The 16,510-nt window shown below is 39.4% G+C and overlaps 1 protein-coding gene and 1 long non-coding RNA gene across 4 annotated transcripts in view; one reads left to right on the top strand and one right to left on the bottom strand.

Moving 5' to 3' along the window:
- Positions 1-16,510, bottom strand: part of rreb1a (ras responsive element binding protein 1a) — a 52,374-nt gene that overhangs the window by 30,474 nt on the left and 5,390 nt on the right. The window contains exons 1-2 of one of the 2 annotated variants that reach the window (XM_088322429.1): positions 6,027-6,060; positions 293-349 (exon numbers count right to left, since the gene is read on the bottom strand). The gene's annotated coding sequence lies outside the window, so the exon portion shown is untranslated. Of the gene's footprint in view, positions 1-292; positions 350-6,026; positions 6,061-16,510 lie in introns of those variants that run through there. The other variant, XM_088322428.1, reaches the window with a different exon arrangement.
- LOC148348230 (uncharacterized) lies at positions 6,231-8,041 on the top strand. Of its 2 annotated transcripts, none has more exons than XR_015847659.1 (2): positions 6,231-6,365; positions 7,520-8,041. It is a non-coding gene; the product is annotated as an uncharacterized LOC148348230 (long non-coding RNA). The 2 variants fall into 2 exon arrangements; XR_015847658.1 differs by having other exon boundaries at positions 6,231-6,423.

Below are 16,510 nucleotides of genomic sequence, written 5' to 3'. Positions count from 1 at the left end.
GCTTTTCTTACAATTTATTGTAAAAGGAACGGTGTGCGTACATTTTGTCATCTTTTGTTATATTTATCGCACCATAAAAGGACATAATACAGTGCTTTTCCACAAAAAGTTTGAAAAGCACTGACTGATGGAGATACAAGAAAAAAAATACAGTAGAAATTCAAATTTAAAGCAAGTAATCCATTGCCGCATCCTTCCATCCTGATATTTTACTCTCATTGCATCTCCAAGTAATAGTTCAGCAGCAGACTACAAAGGAAATATCGCAATTTAAAAAAAAAAAAAGGATTACCTGCTTAGGAATGCTCACTTGCTTCTTAAAGATGTGCGCCAGCAGCTGCTGCTCAAACTGCAAGAAAAACACACAAGTTTGTCAGTACAACCGAATGAAGTCGAGTCATGTTTATTTGTGACGCTCATTAATCACAAAAAGTCTTAAAGGGCTGCACAGACCCCCATTACGCCATCCCCTAAAACCTACATGAGGGCAAAGAAAAACTCAAAAACCCCAGCATGAGGAAAATAAAGAAACCTTGAGAAGGGGCCACACATTAGGTAATCCCTCTTTCAGGATGACCAGGCTGCAATGGGTGATGCAAGGGCATCATAGAACAACATACAGACATCATCAACATTAAATATAGTTAACGGTGGGTTGCGTAGTTTGAGATGTCCATAAAAAACTTAAAAATTTGATATTTTCTCTTTCAAGTATGTGTTAACAATGCCCAACTGAGTTCAGCGAGCCTTTATGAAAAAAATAAATAAATCAGCACGCCTATATACTGTTATTTTACTTTTATCATCAGTGTTCCAGCCAATGAGTAGATTAGGCTTGATTTTTATATTAGTGGGGATTTTATTTATCTTGTTGTATGCTTTATTTTCTACAGCACTTTGAGGGGACCTGAAAAATGCTTTAAAATCAAATTTTATTTGATTTAATAAGTATACCTAACACCAGTTTCCATAAGAATGATGTTTTATGTATTGACAACAGTCTAAAATTTTATTTTAATTTTTGGAATAGTATTAGTAATAGTAACAGCAAATTCTTATTTTATATGCAGGCTATATTTATACTAAGATGTTTTGAATGATTTTCTTGTGCACAGTAAAACTGCATGAGAGCCGCATCCATGAAAATGGGAGACAGGAGACAGTCGAGACAACCCAAAGACGATAATCTGGATGGAGGGATGGAAGATGGAGGGATGAAGGCAAGTGGAGAGGATGGCTTTGGGGAGGAGAGCTAGATTAAGAGCTTAGCGCTGGGCTAATTACAGAACGTCAAGATGGACAAAAAAAAAAACAGGCAGCATCTTTACGCTCAAGTAAGTGGCTAGCCGCTAGCTGAAGAAATGTGATGCTTCGAGTATGTACGGTAAGCTAAGCAGCTTGCCGCCAGCAAAGAGTCCATTGCTGGTAACAAGTTTCAACTTGATTCAAAGTGGCAGCGGAGCTACTAAAACAAAAAAGAATGAATTCTTCTTGCTACCCAACTATTAAAACTGCACAGCATGTGACACCAACAGCAAAACAGACATTTAAAATTACAAGAGTTGTAATAAGGAAAAGTCTGATGAGGAGTAGAAAAGCTCCCTCCCCCCAAGCCCAAACGAGGCCCCTGCAGTTCTTCTGCTGAGTGTTCAGATGCTCACAGGTCACATGATGATGATACAAGAAAGAAGTACCAGGATGACATAAGGAATGTTTTCAGGATTCACAAGGCCAGCACGGACATGCCACAAATGACGGGAAGCACCAGAGGAAAGAGGACCGAGGAAATAAATTAAACACAGGGATAAGGAAGGGAGCATCCAAAGTGTTGGCAAGAAAGTGCAAAAAAAGGATTGAAGAATGTTGGCAAAACAAAAAGAGAGGATAGGAAGGATAAAAGCATTAAAGACAAAAATAAAGAAAAAATAGGGAATAATGATGACAGAGAGAACAAAGACAAGGAAAAAACAAAAGGTCAAGTCATGTTTATTTGTATAGCCCTCAGAGGGTTGTACAGACTACAGAATACTATTACACCATCCACCGATCTAAAACCTACATGAGGGCAGGGAAAAATTCAAAAACATTAGCATGAGGTAATGAAAAAAACCTTGAGAAGGAGCTACACAAGAAGTTACCCACCTTCAAGGATTACAAGGATGTAGCAGGGGCATAAACAGATAATACACATACATCATCAACACGAAATATTGGTAAAAACAGAATGTCTGGTTGACATCTTCCTGAGGTCAACATAATTTAGAAGCTATTGAATATAATTGTGTTTTAAGCCTAGATTCAAACACTTCCACTGACTTTTGCAGATCTAATCTCAGAGTGCAGAGCATTCCACAGCACCGGGGCCCGAATGGAGAATGCTCTCGAACCTGCAGATTACTTCTTGTCTATTGGGATCACTATTAGAGCAGCGTTTTCCGAGCGAACACTTTGAGCAGGAAAATAAGAGGATATTAAATCTGAAAGATATGAGGGGGCAAATCCATGCATAATTTTGTATAATACCAAAATCACCTTAAATTCGGACAGGGAGCCAGTCCAGGTCAGCCAAAATTTGGGTAATGTGTTTAAACTTTCTTGTCTTAGTTAAAAGCCTCGCTGCAGCATTTTGTACCAGCTACAGGATTTTGATGGTAGTACATTGCAGTTATCGAGGCTAGAGGTAAATACACAAATTATAAACTCAGAATCAGACTGGGTCAGCATATAATGGCGGTGCCCTCTGTTGGCTGCGGCTGCATCGACTCGCTACAACGGGTCAGGTGTATCGACATTTCGTTCTGTGTACATTGTTACAAAGAATGACAATACAAAGGAAATTATTATTATTATTATTATTATTATAGGGCGAATTTTGGAGATGGAGATGGAAAAAAAACTGTTCTGGTAATATTCTTAATGTGTAACTGAAAGAGCAGATTAAGGTCAAATGTGACACCTTTTAACTGAGTCACTCTGGGTGATATTACATTTGTCAAAGTTCAGAGCAGCGTTTGAATACAAGTCACGGCATTGAGAAAGACCAATAATTAACATTTCATTTTTTTTTTCAGGGTTGAGGCGCAAGAAGTGTGGCAGGCATCCAACTTAGTAGAGAGTAAAGGAGAAAAGATATAAAAAAAAAAAAACAAGAATACTTGTTATCAAACAAGCAATTTTTAACCTTTCCACTTCATCATTATCATCTTTTGCTGCAAGTGTGGACTGAATCATGGGTGGGTAGAGCAGAGCGCCACAATTGACAAAAAGAATCCAGTTGAACCAGAAGAGCAGCACAGGAGCCGTTGGCTGATACGACGCCCTGCCTAACACAACCCAATCTGTGATTGGCCCATGCACGTCTTGGCATCACCCACGGCAATGCTGACAACCGTGGGTGATGCTGGCAACCACATGTCCGATCATCCTACACTTAATAGCACAAACTAGCACAAAATGCATTCCTTCCTGTCAGTATAACTCACTATAAAGGAACAATGTGTAATATTTGACCACTAGATGGCACTGTATTATCTAATGCAAACGAAAACCAAATGAGCACAGCGAAGCATCAACATGCCAGACAAACACTAAGTATGGATTCCGCTATGTAAAAGAAATACACATTTCTTCACCTATGAATATTCAAAGAAAATAACATTTCTATGATAGTTTATGTATTTTTGCCTGTTATCTATCTAAATGAATTTTTTTACTGAATGTTTTTGCATCACTAGGACGCACTTAACCTTTTAACCTGCTCCCTGAACAATATTAGAGCATTTTGATGCGGATATTTTTTTCAAAAAATAACTACCGTAAATTCCGGACTATAGAGCGCACCTGATTATAAACCGCACCCACATTTTAAGAGGAAAAACGCTTTTGTACTTACACAAGCCGCACCTGTATATAAGCCGCATGCGCCCACATTAAAACATGTAACACAATCACAAAATTAGCCCAAACCCGGCATGAGTCCCGCGATTGTAACTGGGGGGAAGCGGCGGGGGTATTTTTAATAAGTTTATTATCCATTTTTCATTATCCATTATCAGTCAAATCATGATACGCTTCAAGGCCAACAGACCGAGACACTTGCTCCTAGCCAAGAGGCTAAGCCAAGATCCTAGCCAAAAGGCCAAGAAGCGATCAATGCGAGTACACCGGTCCCGGAGGTACTGCAATACCGGACCGATGCAGTCCAAAAACCACAGCCGGCAAAATGATTAGAAAATGGTACCGATACTTAAGGTTTGATGCAGACCTGCAGAGTCCGGGTACCCGTTGAAACTAATCCAAGGAAAAAACGTCTATATTTCCAAAGGTAAGGGTGGGAAAAATATATATCCACTATTGTCCGCCGCGACAACAGGTCTCACTCACCTTTACCCCACTTCCCGTTAGCCCGCGTTTGCTCCGCCCCTTTTTAATTCGCAAAACATATCAGAATAAGTGTCTCAAATAAATACATTACAAAAATATACAGGTGCAAATACATATTATACATCTGTTACACATATTTACAAAGAAAGACGGTACACCGAGAGGGTTTTCAAAGCTTTAATTATAATATTATAACTTTCATCCCAAACCGTGCCTGTGAAGATTAGCAAAACCCTACTAGCAACACGCTCGCAACGCAGTAAACGGGTCTGTTAAAAAAAACATACCGTACTTGTAGAAACCATGGTAAACTGTCCTCATCTTCCTTCGTCCTACGCTCCCTTATTCAAAAACACGCTAGCAACACGCTCACAAAGTATACATGCAATAGCTCCATTTCCTTCTTTATCGGACTGCTCGTTTGCTTTTAGCTTGAAAGCTACGTCATGTGCCTTTTTGCAATTTGCATGATGAGGATATGTCTACGCTAATTTAATTTGTGCACAAGCTAAGTTGCAGTCTTCCTCTGCGCATATATTCCACCGGCCTAAATCTTACCTTTCGTACTCGAGCATAAATTGTCCGCATCACTGAATAAGCCGCAGGGTTGAAGGTTTGGGAAAAAAGTAGCGGCTTATAGTCCGGAATTTACAGTAAGTCTGGGTGTGACTTCAGGTTGTAACAGAAATCGAACTTGGTTCGCAGCGGTGAGAGCGCCAAACTCTTACCACTGGACTGCTATTGATATAGATGACATATTAGAGGGCATTGGCATTTATCTCATTATCACAACAAAGTTACCATTCATGTCTGGTACCGAGAGTAAAAATAGTGTGATAATGACATAAAATCGACTGCTTTTTCATCCATTCCAATGCTGGTCCAGTGCACTGACAAATAAGCTGAACGTGGTGGGGTGCGTTGTTTGAGGTGTCCTTATAAAAGTTGAATGTGAAATATTTTCTCCATTAAGTAGGGTTCAACAATGCCAAACTGAGTTTAAAGAGTCTTGATGCTGTATTTCCCACTGCACCTATCTGGTTTTCTCACTTTTAGCAAAGCTGTTCAGGGCGGGACACGTAGGAGGAGTGGGGATTAGGGCTATTGCTGGAGTAGGAAATGATGAAAGTAGGAAAAGGACTGCTTCAAGTAGAGTGGAAAAGCATAGACAAAGTTAGTTTATTCCAGCGCCTGCACATGCATCATAACGAGCTGAATAAGGATGCAATGAGGACACAGACCGGGAGACGGAGGCAGTGAAAAAAATCTTTTTAAATTACGTACAGCTCCTTCAAGACATGGCATAACAGAAAGTTGTGTTTCCTAGACTGTTTTTCTCTGAAGAACCTACTGAGAGTTATTTGGTCGTTACTTTGTCCATAAATCGTGTAAATATCTATTTTCTGACATTAGTTCTGTGAAGAATCCAGAAAGGGTTATTTGCTTGTGGCTTTTCTGGAAGACAATTCATTTTTACATTTAGGCACTCCTACAATCGTCACCCATTTTTTTTGTCACAAATGGACTACGGCCCCCTCATCAGACAAGGTAAAGGTTATGTGGCCCTCACAGGAAAAAAACTGGGGACCCCTGCTTTAAACTTTTCAAATGCAGCTTTCTATAAACCAGTGAAGATCACTTACCCACAATGCATCTTTCCCTAACAAAGCCACCGTGCACACAAAGTCAACTTTTCAAGTAGGCCAACGGATAAAGGCCATCTCAAATTGTTGGTCATTAAAGACCAAGCGATGATGTCGGCCCCGGCATCATGAAGGAGCGGCAGACGTGTCGCTTTCTGTATGACGCCGTGCGGCTTTCTGTCATTGCACTCATGGCGAGGCGGTTGGACGCCAGAGAGGTTTTGTGTGGGGGTTTTGGGGAACGTCAACATGCAGAGCAGCTGTCACCATCTCACACTCGCCGACAGGTGCCGTGGACAGGCACAAAGCTGGCCAACAGATGTAAATGGATGCTAACAGGTCCCCCTCCATCAAATTTGAAATAAACCTATTCCAGGGCTGCTCTCACTTTTTCCATGTGAGCTACTGTAATGGATACATATAGTTTGACTAAAGATACAAAAATATTTGAAACACAAAATCCTTTACTGGACAAAGTGCCTTTAATCTGTCACAAAACAAAGGACGCAAAGATATCCCCAAGAGAAGTGTTTCCCAAACTTTTTGGAGCCGAGGCACACTATTTTCATCAAAAAAAAATCAAAAAAAAAATCGAGAGGCACACCACCGAGCGCAAATGTTTAAAGAAATTTAAGTAATAAAATTCAAGTTCGTTTTTAAAAACTTAAATAATCATGTTGCTTAAATTGATGAGGGATATTTTTTTTATACAATTTGTTGTCACCGCGGCTCAGGAGGTAATACATGTTATTAAATTAGCCTTATTTTTGCTGTAATCTTGGATTTGACTGTTTTATAACCCGTTTTGGAAGTTTTATTAAGTAAGATTAAATATAGTATAAGTTGTATCTTTTTTTATTATGTTATTTGTTATAAGAACAAACGGTCCACAAACGCACATTTTCTTTACTACATTACAACTTTTTTAAAAGTAAAAATAACATTAAAATCTTTACTTAACTATATATATATTTTTTTCAGAGCAATCTTAAAGAGCAGATCATTTGTATGTAGAGAGAGTAAGATTGGTCTTCTGCCACCTACTGATATGGATTAATTTTAGTTACCCAGCTGATCATAGGATGAAAGCAAAGATAGTGACAAACGGCATGCTTTTGCAAAGATAAAATAGGGCCAATTCCTACGGCACACTAGACAAGGTCACACGGCACACTAGTGTACCCCAGCACATTGGTTGAAAAACATAACCATAGATTTTGTTTTCAACCAAAAAAAAGACATTCACAAGTCATTTATTTGCGTAGCCGATGTGCAAGTTATATTTATTTGTGTATCGCTTAATCACAAACAGTCTCAAATGGCTGCACATACTACTATTACTATAAGAATGTGAACAAAACAGGCCTACTTAGAAATTTTGAACAGAATCCAGCATATTTTTCTTGACATGTTATAAAAAAAAAGGTTTTGATTAAGGCTCTAGTATAACTTGTATCAGAAGGCTTTTAAGTGCAATGTGTGTGCTATGATAGGCTCCAACATGAACTCGCTCGGTCTGCCGCCAGTCAATTCCGAGGCCCAGAACATTTCTGAAGAAAAGGAGTACGCTTTTCACAGAAAAAAACAGCGACGAGATGATGAAGGTGCTGTATCTAAATCAAATCCGGAGGCTTTTCCTGCTACTGGTAACCATGGAAACCGGTACAATCCGTTTCATGTGGGGACAAACCACAACCCTTAAAACAAGCCTGGAGAGGGATGGGGCGCCACCAGGCTGTACTTGCCCAAGGCACACCACAGGAAGTTGTTCCCCAACGACCCGTGAACTGTGAACTTACAAAAGGTCAAAATGATCTATTGCCACGAAAAAAGCAGAACATACTTTATCAAATGTTTTTAAGATTCTTTGTACAGTCAAAAAATGAATGAAGATTCAAGGACAGTCTAGCAATAAAAAAAAACAACTTTGTGATTTATTTAATTGACAATATTTCTCAATTGAGTTCCTTTAATCAAAATAAAAGTACGTAATGCAATACGTGTCGAAACTGTGACCCAATTTAAGTCAGTCCTTTTCTCCATGCCATTATTTTTGCCCAATGATGCAATTGCAAGGGAACTGCAATTTGGTGAATTGAAAAAGCTTACAGGGCCAGGGTGTATTGTTTAGCGCCTCCTAGTGGTTAAAAAAAAAAGTCATCATCGGGAAAAAAAAAAGATTTGGATAATAAGCAATGATAAACTATAATATAAAAGTGCATTTAAAAAAAAATTCGTATGTTGAGATATGTACATTTATTCTCCATAACATGAGCATCACTTTGAGGGAGCTGACATAATTGTCAGCCATCTTGCTTGGTACACATAAACCTTTTTTTGAAGCTTTGCAAAAAAAAAATAAAAAAAAATTAAAAATAGTATAAGTCTTCTAAATTTCCAGTACTTATTATGCAGATACATTTGTGCATTGAAATTCCAATATATTTTAAAAATATTATACAATGTCCTTAGTCTTTTAATTTATGCATTTGTAAACTCTTTCATACATTTTACAAGAAAGAAATGAATTTTAAATATAAAGACAAAAACAATATCAAAATATATTTAATTAGAACTCTTCATCAGCTAATAATCACTCTATTATATATATATATATATATATATATATATATATATATGCATTAGCTGCACCGCTTATCCTCAGTAGGGTCGCGGGGGGTGCTGGAGCCCATCCCAGCAATCATCGGGCAGTGGGCAGGGGACACCCTGAACTGGTTGCCAGCCAATCGCAGTATATATATATATATATATATATAATTTGTTATAAATTCAAATACAAATTAAGTAGCTCTCTGAAGCCTTCTACTTTAGTTTCAACACAACTAACATGATTAATCATTTGATTAAAACAAAAACAAACAATGCAGGAAATAAAATTAGGCTTAGCAGCTACTTGAATAAAGGTAGGCAACATAAAAACCTAAAATACACATTTTTTTTACAATAAATAAATGAAAATATCAATACAACCAAGATGACCTAAATTGACTTAAAACAAAAATTGCATCAAAATTTCATTGGAAATGGCAAATTGAAAGGTGTGGCCACCCTTGTTTTAGAGGCAGATTGACGAAATAATGTTATGGTAACAGCTAATCACTCACCCTTCCACTTTAGGGTGCTTTTTATTCTCTCTCAATCACAAACACACACGCTTGATTGACGAACTTATGTTATGATAAAAGCTAATATATCAGTCTCCATTCGATCATGCTTCCCTAAAACAAGTTAACTACACTTTTTACAGTATCTCTTAATCAAGCTTTTCTAACACTGAATGAAAAATCTCTATATTACCAGCAGTCTTGACTCACAGGCATGTAGGAACACAGGAGTTAGTGCCCCAAATCACTTATCCAATCAGAAGGCGGTTAGCGTCTGAGACAGAAAGCAGGAGAAATGGAGAGAAAAGGCTTGGCTGTATCTGAGCCTAAATAAGCAGCCCGTCAAATAAAAAAAAAACTCTTATACCGATATTCCCCAAATTCCCAAATATGCTGATAATCAGCCTGCGCAGTAATCAATTGACCTCTAGTATCTCCATCACCATTATCTTCAAACTCCAAGACAAAGACATCTCTCCAATTTATGATTCAAAGCAACACACTCGCAGCACAGCTGCACAACAAGGCACACATTCACATTTAACAGCTGCCAGAAAACACGCCGCCTGCGAATTTGCAAGCACAATTGGCAAGTGTGCGCACGGCCATACATTTGCTAACACACAACAACGGCACGTGTTAACTGAAAAGTGAAAACAAGATGGAGGACGCATCATTGGTCTGACATCAACTTCATCGTCTTCTCTTACTTTTCCCTACCAGATCGCCGTCTTTTAATTCAGTAGCCAGCGAGAGGCCAAAGTACAAGGCTGCGCCATCGGCCAATCGCGTAGCCGATTCCTGCTACACTCCCATCCCGTATCAGGCCACTGCAAGTGTGTGTGGGGCACCACTGCAAATCATTCACTCATTCCTTCACCGCGATGGTTATGTAGTGAATCGAAAAAATTATCCAATTGTAAAGTGGACGTGTCGAGATTCAGTGAATGATTGATTGCAGAGCAATCATTTACCAACACTTAAATAACTGGACATGGATTATTCTAAAGTTGACCAAAAGGTTCACGAAAAAGCAACAATGTTTCCATCTCATTTGTGCAACAATTAATCAACAACTACATGAATATATACAGTCGAATTTGTCTAATTATCAGGTGGACCGATCATCACACTAATATTTGGGAATTTGACGGATATCGATATTGGCATTTTTTATTAATTCGACGGGCCCGCTAAATATATTTAAAACTGGCTTATTTAGGCTCAGATGCAGCCGAGCATTGCACTTCCTCTCTCATGCTCCTCTCTACTCTGATACTACCCATCCTCACCTTCTGATTGGCTAAGCGACTGTGGGCAGAGCCACTGAAACAGGAAGAGTAACATTAGAGCGGCAGCTCTGCTAACTCGTCCGGACATGCCTGTGAATCAGGAACGCTGAAAATGAAAATGGCCGTGATAGAAAAGCCCATGTCAAAGACATAGTGTAAAAAGTGTAGTTAACTTTGTTTTAGGGAGGCAACTTCAGGTTGAGACTGATATATTCGCTCTTATCATATCACTGGTCATTAGTTTGTCGGATGCTGGATCCTGAAGTCAGACCAGTTAAGAACTTCGGTCTTAGACTATATAAGACTGGATAAGCCACAAGAAAAAAAAAAGAAAAAAAAAAAAAAAAAAAAAAAAAAAGGGGGGGGGGGGGGGGGGGGCACAAGTATAATTTACAAGCAAAAACGTTGACCAAGTCAGAGTGATGACGTTGCTTATCGGCACAGCAGAGATGCTGAAACAACAAGCTCGGATCCATCACTTCCTGTCTGGAGAGAAAGCAGGATGTGGCCAGGGGTCTCTTTGTGGATTGAGCTTTCTTATTCTCTTTCCTCACCTCACTGTCACAAAAAAAACAACTACATCTTTCACAATGCCTTGCTGCTAAAGGATGCTCAAAAGAAGTTACCAAGAAGGATGACTCCATCTTAAAAGAGCCGATTGAAACTGGCCTCAATTTGTGTGTATATGCACGGGCGTGGTCGCGGACCAGGTTTCAGTTAAGTGTAAAAGCCTCTTTGTGTCTGCGCCCCCGGGCAACACGTCAAGTTTGCATGCGTTTGCGTGACTTTCCTGGGGGAGCTTTATTGTTAAAGTTGAATAGGGTTTGATGGCCCCACCTGAAGCAATACACACCTGAGGCCACGCCTACTTCGACACGGGCAAAAAATTATGACCCCCTTTGTCCTACTTATGCCAATGGGGAGATTTATGTATTCATGATCTGGAAGAAATCAATAAGTTTGGTTCCACAAGATGCACAGAAGGGCTACACAATTAACCAAAATCTAATCAATATCACAATGTGATGTAGTTTGATAGTGTAACCGCAAGACACTGCGTTTTTCAAGGATTTATAGTACCAGTTTGTTATTTGAGTGATGGAGTGTTTGGCCAACAAGAGTTGTCACAGTTTGGATTTTAAAAGCTCCGGCCAATCAGACTTAAAGGTGAAGCAAAGTTTGCAAGCAGTGTGTGCGTAACTGTGATAGGCTTGTGTAAGCTGTCAATCAAACAGCCCTTGCACAAATGGCCACCAAAACAAATGTGACAGCTTATAGATTTAGTGGTTCTTTACATTAAAAATAAATTCATCAATTATATTGGACTCTGAGGAAAGTCAGAAGAGCGCAAAGAAATGCTGATCACCAGAGGGTGCTCCCTGGACTATTATCGCGTCCGGGAATCAACTGAGCCTGCGTCGAAAGGGAAAGCTAACAGCTAACACCACTTAAGCCATCACTGCCGAACAGTCTAGTCACCAACGGCAAATCCATAACCGTGGAAAACCGCTACATTCGTGACTCTTGTATTTTAATCATTACAAAGACCTTATACTGCGGTTACTTGCCGCTAGCGTGTAGCTAGCCAGCTGCTCTTGAGATCGCTGCCTTACACTGTAAGGAAAAGCTCTCCGGTTGTACTTTTGTATAATGACAATAAAGACCATTTATTCAACTGAAATTCTGTTTTTATTAGTAGATTTATAGTTGTTATTTAGTTACATTTGTATTCTCTTAGTCTGTAATATTGTCATCTCGAGGTAAGTTTACATGTCACTATGTTTAAGTTCTACTCAAAAACAAAACTAGCACAGAAAATGTACTTTTCTTTAAAATTGAAATTATGCAGAGCCCTAATGGGGTGTTATTTTGCTGAGAAGTTTATGGAGGGGGAAGGGAATGTACAGATCTCCACGGACTTTGTGACATGACTTGCTTGAAAGAGGCGATGTCAGCAAGTGTGCTTGTCATTATGAGACGAGTGCGTGGTGATGGACATCATTGTGCATTCTACTTTGCAACAAGGGTGAACGATGAAAACAGATTAGACCGTAAAAGGCTTTAACAAAATCATGATATAAAAAAGCTGAAAGATTGTCAGTTTACTCTCTTGTTCCAGAAGTCCAGGGCCACATTAGCAGATTGCAACCCTGACAACTAGTTTTTCTCTATCCGCTAGCATCACTTTTAGAGTTAATGCAAAATAAATCAGCCACAACTATAAATGGTAATGCTAGCATTGTGGACACAACTTCTAGCTATTAATGCTAATATCTCTGCATTACTGCTCAATATTAAACCATGCAAATAAGGATTTTATAAAATTAAAACATTGTAAATAAATCATGTCCAGAAAAGATACATTTCCTAAAGTAACTACTTAAATAGTAAATGCTAAATAATTTAGCAGCTAACGCCAGTTTGAAAGACCTTAACTATTATTGTACATGCAACATTGTGGGCACAACTGCTCGTGGCCAATGCTAATGTCTCTGCATTATTACTCAATGTTAGATCGAGCAAATTTGGATCAAAAGATTGCAACATTTAGATTTAACACTTTCCAGGAAGTAGAAACATTTCTTAAAAGTCTATTTTTCTTTTTTTTAGCAAATATGAAAGGATGATGGTCAGAAATGTTCTATTTAACTGCAATTTTCTCCAGTTGCCCGCGTAGGTGCCCGCAGACCTGTTCTGAAAAAAGCTCACCAGTGCTGGGTCATTGTGATTTTTTTGTAAATGTTTAGTTTTAGCGTTTGACTGAGTCTATTTAACCCTACTTCCAATAATTAACTGAAATGAAATAATTAACCTGGTAATAACTAAGTAGCAACATAGTGATCACATGATGAGTTGATATTTTAGAAGTGCAAATCAAACTAGGTGCACATTGTGCTAATTAGTAACAAAAAGTAGAGCTCAGCTGGAAAAGGTTGGAGACCTCTGATCTAGATCTTAATTTTTATATATTTTTTAAATCACGATTTGCCATGTCGTCTTAGTTTACTGATTTTTACCGATAGAAACGCAACTCAAATGGTGAACTTTTGGTTTTGTTCTCATCACCTGTCAATCTTTTTTACTCTGATTCAATCTTTTATTCAAAATCAATTAGTTGTCATTATAACTGCTCACCCAGCCCCAACTTACTGGTTTGGAGCACAACTTTTTCTTCTTTCACTAGTCCTGCTGTATAATGATTCTCAGCTTCTAGTGTGGGGGCATGCTGGTGCCTCACTGAGGTTTCCATGGTAACAAGGTGTGTTCTGTGTTTGTAGAGCAAACAAAAGGTACCTTTTGACTGGAGGGAGGGGCTGCATGTACATGCATTCCTCCTGTGTGCTTGTGTGAGCGTTAATCTGTGACGTCACTTGCATACGTGAAGACAGATTAGCATAAGGATTAGGCTACCTGAAAACGACGACGCAATCAACAAGTGATAGGCGCTTTACTATCATGTGCAAAAATAAACAAAAAAAATAGATCGCTGGAAAAATTGATCGTAAAAGCGTTTTTGTCATAACACGAAGCAACATTTCCCTGCATCAATTCTCTTGATTGTCCGAGCAGTTTTATCTCAGTTTGGCTGCTAAAAATGCTAATCTTAACTATTTGACTATTTTTGTATTCACAAGGATACTTACTCTTTAAAAATGTTTTATACACTGTAGTAGCTTTTTTTAAAAAAATATTGGACACTTTTGATTTAATTTTTTTTACAAAACTTGGAAAATTTAAAGAAAAATCAAGTAAAAAGCTACTTACATTTTGAAAATTTCAGACCACAACTTTTTAAACACTATGACATTTTAAACACTGTGGCTTTAAATACGGAAAAACGTATCTTTTTCCTTCGTGGCGGCACCCAGGAAAACAGCGAGTTGCTCTTTGAAGCAGTGCATGCGCTCTGAATAAAAAACATATTGGTGACGTCTGAAAACATTCATGATGTCTTTCGAAAGAAATTAGTCTGTTTTGGCTCAAATTATTTCATGTAAAACATAAAATGAAAAAAATTGGAGGTTTGACCGAACTTAATTCAGTATATTCAATATATTTCATCTTTTGCACCCACAAATCAAGTCCTTAATGTATATATCCAAATTGAACAGCAGTGGAAGTTAACTGTTCTCTTTCTGTATCATCAGCGTCATCTAAAGTTTTCGTCAACCCTTGAGGAAAAAGCAAAAGCAATTTGGTCCATTACTGGGACTACAACACAAAAAGACATGTCTGTGTTGCAATCTGCCACTGTTCTCCACAGTATGGTGGCACTGGCGCTGTTATCTAGAAATAAAAGGCTCACATTTTACATGACGCAGCCCTCATTCGCGTTTTCTTTTTGCACAGCAGTATATATCTGGTCACCATCTTTAATGGTCACATGATCTGAAAACATGTGTGTACCGGTCTTAGAAAAACAGAAATGCACTCGAATGAGTTCATTTTTATGGCTGTTAAAGCCTGCAGCTTTATATCCAGGTGGTTTGCGCAACGACAAAATTGAGTTTAGTTTTAAAAATTTGAGCATGCAGCTTTTGATCAGGGGTGCTCTGTAGTCTGGAATTTACGGTAGACCCCAAACTCCTGTTGCACAATTGGATGCTGTTTCACTTGACAAAATGTTGCAGTTGTGTTTGTGTGCCGATGTTGCCGCTGGGACAACTTGACTCGGAATCAAGTAACCATCTCACTTGTCTCCCCGTCTCCTCCTCCTCGTCCGTCAGCAGCCAGCTGCCAAAAGTGTTTAGTCAGCAGCGGCTGGCGGGGGAGGAGCAGGGAGGCCCGGCTGCTACTTGAGCAGCGCTTTAACTCTTTGCTTATGCAGCCCAGCCGACCAGCGCGGATCTTCCCCCTATGCCGAAACGGGCATGTTGCGGCACCGCGTGGAGGTTGGACCTGTTGCGCAGGATGCCTGGCGAGCCAGTGGCTCGCCCCGCTGCACTCGGGCGTGGTCCCAGAGTGGTGCTGATAAGCGCGAATAGAGGACCGCCCGCCTCCCGGCGCGGCAAATCGAAATGTATTTACCACCGGGACAAAGTCCGAGCTGTGAAAGAATGTCAGAGTGGATGGAGTGCAGGGATGTTTGGGGGAGGGGGACAACCCTAGTTTGTTTTATGGATGGCTGCCATAATGGCCAATTTCAGATTTACCTGAGGCAATCTTTCCCAACACTATTGTAGCATTTAAAGAGTGACTCGTTGTAGTGATTAAGGAGTGTGGAAAGAAGAATGAGTGCTGTTGTTTGATGTGTATTAACATACATGAATGTGTACGTTAGAATAAACACAGCATCCTAAATTAAATTATATTAGTGGATCAGGGAGTGAGCATCAATCTTTGTTTGAATCATGTCAGGGGTTGGCTATGTTATCTCCTACTCTTGAGTAGCAACAGATGCACAGTTGTAAGGGCCAATCATGACGAGCCTTTTCCGAGAGTTAAGTCAGGTGATGCTCACAAGGTTAACCATGATTGGTCAGCGGTGGGAAGAGACTATGCTTGCATTTAAAGGTTGAACTTTCATGATTGTATTTGTATTTGTATTTTAATATTATTCAGCCAGTATCAACCATCAACATGATATCTACCGGAAATCATTTTGTCACGCGAAGCTATCGACGTGACTCGTCGCCTTCGGTCGGCGCCGGGTTTTTAGACCCAACTGCTGTGTTGGGAGTCATTAGGTGACAACCCCCCCCCAATTCCAACCCTTAATGCCGAGCGCCAAGCAGGGAGGCAATGGGTACCAATGTTGTAAGTCTTAGGTATGACTTGGCCGAGGCTTGAACCAGCACCTCCCAGTCTCGGAGCGGGCGCCCTACCATCTAGGCTACCGAGCTAGTGTTTTTTTTTTCCTTCGTGTTGGGACCAATCAAAGTTGAGACAAAAAATATGTGCCAGTAACAAAAATTAAATGTGTTTTTTTTCAGCCTTGAGGTACATTCAATTCTCTAGTTTTTTTTTTCTTGGTGCCAGAGTGTCACTATATAGAGGTCTTTGAGTTTTTCCTTGCCCTGGTCTATTCAGCCTTTTGAGACTTTTTGTGATTAGGGGCTATACAAAT

The sequence above is a fragment of the Urocampus carinirostris genome, chromosome 18 (assembly GCF_059441175.1).
Source record: "Urocampus carinirostris isolate Australia breed hairy pipefish chromosome 18, RoL_Ucar_1.0, whole genome shotgun sequence".
Taxonomy (NCBI): Eukaryota; Metazoa; Chordata; class Actinopteri; order Syngnathiformes; family Syngnathidae; genus Urocampus; species Urocampus carinirostris.
The sequence above is the reverse complement of the archived record's forward strand: the minus strand, read 5'-3'. Positions and strand labels throughout refer to the sequence as shown.